Source organism: Pteropus vampyrus, unplaced genomic scaffold, assembly GCF_000151845.1.
Source record: "Pteropus vampyrus isolate Shadow unplaced genomic scaffold, Pvam_2.0 Scaffold23, whole genome shotgun sequence".
Taxonomy (NCBI): domain Eukaryota; kingdom Metazoa; phylum Chordata; class Mammalia; order Chiroptera; family Pteropodidae; genus Pteropus; species Pteropus vampyrus.
Window position 1 is genome coordinate 9,098,600 of NW_011888804.1, and position 5,521 is coordinate 9,104,120.

Sequence of the window (5,521 nt, forward strand, 5' to 3'; positions counted from 1 at the left end):
CCAAAGTACAAAGAGATGAGTAGACTGGACCGTGCAGCGGCGCCCCCTCGCGGCGGAGCCGGCAGGTGGGCGGTTCCCAGGCCCTCAGGCCCTGCGGTCAGTCTTTCAGACCGTCTCAAAGTCACATGTCTGACCCTTTGGCTGACATATCCATCCGCCTGTCTTGATATCTCAAAGCCCGCCTTGTGTCTGTCTATCCATCAGTCACTTACTCATCACATGTCTTTCCACTGGAGAGTTAGATTCGTCCTCCCGTTTATCTCATAGTTAAGTCACTTCCCCAGAGGGCCCTAAGTCAATATCAGGCAAGGTCAGGAACCTTTGAAGGACTTTTCCTGGGGTTGCCTTCTGGGCCCATGGCAGTGCAGCTCTTCACAGCCCACCTTTGAGGCCAGATTCAATACCTTCGAGGTTATATATCCCTTAATCGTCCACATATCCACCCTCGCAGGGAGATTTTCCAAAACTCTGTATGGAGCAGTGGGGATTCCGCCTTACACGTTAAAGGAAAAACTACAGGAGGATTATACCCAGTGCCAGGCACAGTGTCCTAAAACACCCCAATGCCGCCCCAGACCCCAGAGGGGCTCTCGCGACTCAGACTCAGAAATCAGGTAATTGTAACAGCTGCCATTTACTGAGTGCCAGATACTATGTAGCTATTGGCTAAATTAGTTATATAGAAATAGTCATTACTATCAGCCTTTCCCCACACTTTGGAATGGGCAATGGGTAGTTTGTCAATTTTATGTAAAAATGCTCTTTAAGCACAGCTGCAGGCTCCCCTTCTCACAAGAAACCAGCCCCCTAGACCCTCTGTGTCAGGCCAGGTCCTCCAGGAAATAGATGTTGAGATAGAGCTGTGGGTAATGCCTGTGAAAGAGAAAGGCGAAGAAGCAAAATTGGGCAAGGAGAGACACAGATCTGACAAAGATAGGCCAACCCAACTGGGAGCTCCTGAACAAAATTCCCTTAGAGAAGTCCCAGGCCCAATTCCCCACCGTGTTCAGCCATTGGCTGGGGATGCCCAGGAAGTGTGTGACCAGCCTAAAGGCCCTACATCTGGAAGCTATCATTCCTGGAGCTGGATAATGAGCTCCTTTTGGAAGGCAGAACCAAGCAGTTCACCTCTGTGGCTGCCACGTCTTCCTACATTAAAATTCAAGAGCCAAGACTGCTCCCCAACTAGGCAGTCACTCTGTTACATGCCCTTCCAACACCTTTCATGTACCTCTGTTTTATGGGGACTTCTCACCTTGGACTCGGGCCCCTACCTAGGATTTCCTCATGTTAATAGCCCCTAAATCCCATTTTTCTCCCCTTCTTTCTCTGCTCCTCTAGGACTCCCATCCCCAGCCATCAGACTTGGCCAACTTAATCCAGGTTTTCGCATGCTTCCTAGCTGACATTAGCAAGGCAGATGGACAGCCCTGACAAAAATGAATTCAGGGTCCCCATAGTGAAGAAACAGTTCCCAAGAAAGCAGATCCCCTGAGGGATCACTCTATGGCAAATGCACGGAGATCCATCTAGTTCATGGAATGTCTGTCTGTCTTTTCACATGTACTGTTCCTTCTGCTTGCACAGCTCTGGATGCCTCTTCCTGTCCCAACCTTTAGGCTTCTCTGCCCAGAATGTGGGGTAGAAGTTAAGTGCACAGGCTGTTGGACTGAGTCTACCCAGGTTCAAGTCCCAGCTAAGCACCTTGCTGGTGGCGAATCTCGGGGCCAATTACTCTCTGTGCCTCAGTTTCTTCCTCTGCAGAGGGAAGATTAATAAAGTTACTTCTCAGAGTTATCATAGGCTTAAAGGAGATGCCACACGTTTAGTACTTAGAATGATCTTTGTCACCAATAAGCACTCTCTAACTCAGTGCTCTCCACTAGAAACAAAATGCAAATTACATATGTCATTTAAAATTGTCTGGAAGCCACATTAAAATAGGTCAAAAGAAACAGGAAAATTAATCCTAACATATTTTCTCTTATTTAGTTTATCTTAAATGTTATCATTTCAACTTGTAATCAATATAAAAAATATTGAGATCACTCACTTTTCTTTTCCATACCAAGTCTTTGAAATCTGGTGTGTATTTTAACGCTTGCAACACGTCTCAATTTGACTAGTCACATTCCAAATGCTCAGTAGCCAGTCTGTTTGCTTGCTTGCTTGATTTATTTAGGAGACATTGGTTAATAAAATTATATAGGTTTCAAGGGTACAAATCAGTAATCCATCATCTATATATTGCATTGTGCATTCACCACCGAAAGCCAAAACTTTCATCACCATATATTTCACCTCCTTTACCCTTATCTACTTCTCCCCTCTCCCCTTCTCCTCTGGTAGCCAAAAAACTGTTGTCTGTGTCTATGAGTTTTTGTTTGTTTCTCTTGCTTGTTTGTTGCTTATAATTTTATATCCCGTATATGAGTAAAATCAGGTTATTCTCAACTTTTCCTTTCCGATTTATTTCACTTAGCAATGATAATCTCAAGATCCATCCATGTTGTTGCAAATGGCAGTATTTCATCTCTTCTTATGTCGGAGTAATGTTCCATTGTATGTATGTACTACAGCTTCTTTACCCAATCATCTATCAAAGCTCACTTCGGTTGTTTCCATGTCTTGGCTGGATAGCACAGCTTTAAATGTTATGTGGCATCATTATGTTGGGGGATTTCAACCTAAAAGCCACTTCCTCAGAAAACCATTCCCTGACCTGCCAGACTATGTCAGGGCTCCTGTGTATTAAGATCTTTATTTCGCACCCTGGATGTGCTCATCACAATTATGAGTAAATAATTCTTATGCATTTGTTGTTTGCCTCTATTCATTTCCTGCTAGACTCTAGACTTCAGGAAGGCAGAGACCACAGCTGCTTTGTTCACTGTTCCATCCCACTGCCTGGTACAGGGCAGAAGACATAATAGATGCTCAATAAAACTATGCCACCCAACAAATGAAGCTTAGTACTGCACTAATTGATGTTGGGAAGAAAGAGATTAAGAAAAAAAAAAGATTTAGAAGAATAAACTTCGAAACTTACATTATAGATGTAGAAATTTTCTTTACAAAAGCAAGTTGTTCATTTTAGGAATAAATTTAGGAGGAAAAAAAGATAAACTAAGAGATGAAAATTAAAAGTATCCATAATCCAAAAAAAAAAATTAATGACCAATTGTAGTTATCTAGACCATCCTTTTACATACATGCGTGTGTGCGCGCGCACACACACACACACACACACATCAATCCCACATATACAAAATATTTAAATATGTATTTTTATATTTTTGCATACTGTTTTGAAACCTGCTTTTTTTTTCCACTCAACACTATTTTGTGAACATCTTTTCACAGCAGTCAATATTCTTCTAAAACATCATTTCCTTGGCCAAAATAGCATTTTATCATATAACTGTACCAGTTTTTACTTAACCAGTTCCCTGGTTAAATTCAGTTATTTCCAAGTTTTCACTCTAATTAGCAATGCTGAGAAGAACATCCCTATAACTAAATCTTGAAGCACATACTTAGTTATGTCCTGAAGATCAATTCCTAGAAGCAGAAGTGCTGTATCAGTGGTTAAGTGCACTGTTGTTAGTCTGGGTGCTGAGAAATTATTGCTGTAAAAACTGTATCTAGGTAAATATAGAGTATATTTCATGAACTCGGACACAATACTAGGGTGATCCCATGAAGAATCTCCCCAAATGTGGTGCAAGTGCCATTGGTAGAATGAGAGATGTGTAAATGGTACATAGACAAAGATTTCTTATTTTAGTAGTTACGTATTTATAGATATTAGAAAATATCTAATTAGCACATAAAACCAATATATAGCTTAGGATGAGACTAAGTTTAAAAACGAATCATTTATAGAGTGAGATGTTAAATAAGTTACAGTGCAATGGGTTCTCACTTACAGCAAAAATTATGACTGGAGTTTGAGACACTTCCTGATGTGTGATCACTCCCCAAAAGTATTGTGTAGTTGAAGAATTTAAGCTGGAACAGAGAAACACTCAGGAAAACAAATCAACTTTATCGAGGTATAATTCTTACCCAGTAAAATGCACCCATTCAAATGGACTGGTTTGATGAGCTCTGAAAGATGTATACACCCATGTAACTACCACCTCAATCAAGACACAGAACATTTCATCACTCTTTTGTGTCCCCTGCCATTGATCTGGCCTCCACTTCTGGTTCCAGGTAACCACAGATTTGCTTTCTGTCACTATAGATTCATTTGCATTTTCTATAATACATTTATATAAATGGAATCATACAGTATATATCTTTTTTCTTTTTTTCTTTCTTTTTTTGCAGGGCCTGGCTGGGAGGTCTGGCTTCTTTGGCTCCATGTGTTCTTGAGATTTATCCACTTGATTGTATCAAGAGTTTACTCCTTTCCACGGCTGAGTACTACCCCATTGCATGGCTGTGCCACCATTTGTTTCTCCATTGCCCTGTTGATGGATATTTGGGTTGTTTCTCCAGTTTGGGCCACTGCGAATGAAGCCGCCATAACATTCATATAGAAGTCTTCGCGTGGACATGTTTTCAGATCTCTTAGAGACATACCTAGGGGTAGAATGATAAAGTCACAAAGTAATGTTTTTAAAAAGCATATGAAGTATCATCCTCACTCCCCTGCTTAACCAGTCCAGTGGTTTCCTGTTTCCCTTGGAATACAATCCAAACTCTTCACAAGGGTCTCTGAAGCTATACCTCAGAGTATCTTGTCTTCTACTAGTCTCCCCTTGTCATTACTTTCCAGCTACACTGGTCTCCATTATGTCCCTCGAGCGTAGCAAGTTCGCTTTGACTTTAGAGCCTTTGCAGTTACAAGCTCCTTTCTGGAATGTTCTTCCTAGATCTTGGCATAGCTGTTCCTGCTCATCGCTAAGGTCTCAGTTTACAAGTCACTTCTACGGGGCCTGGACATTTTAACTAAAGTCTTTCCATCAGACCCCAACCTATTATCCTGGTTTATTTTATTTATTTTCACCTTCTGACATTATGTTCTGTATTTATTTGTTTACATGTTTATTATTTGTCTCTCCCATTCCCATACAAATCTCAGCACGCTGAGACAAGGGACTATGCCTATCTTATTCACTGCTTGTTCACCAGTGTCTAGAATGGAGGGTGTTCAGTAAATATTGTTAGAAAGAATGAAAGACTGGGGACACCAAAGTACAAAGAGATGAGTGGACTGGACCGTGGAGATAGTTCCAGGATCAGCACCACAACCCCCAGTATCCTGGCACTCAGCCCAGTCCTCTCTCCTCTACTGCAGGCCATTTACAGAGCTTTCCAGATTGACAACAAAACTCAACTACAGGGTTCTTAGCTGTGGTGCTGTTTTTAAGGGCAAAGAACTAGAAACAATGCAAATGTCCATCAATAGGGAATAGGTTAAATAAATTACATGTAGTTCTACAAAGGAAAACTGCAGCCACAGAAGACATTGAGGAAGCTTACTGTGTACTGATAGGAAACAATCTCCAAG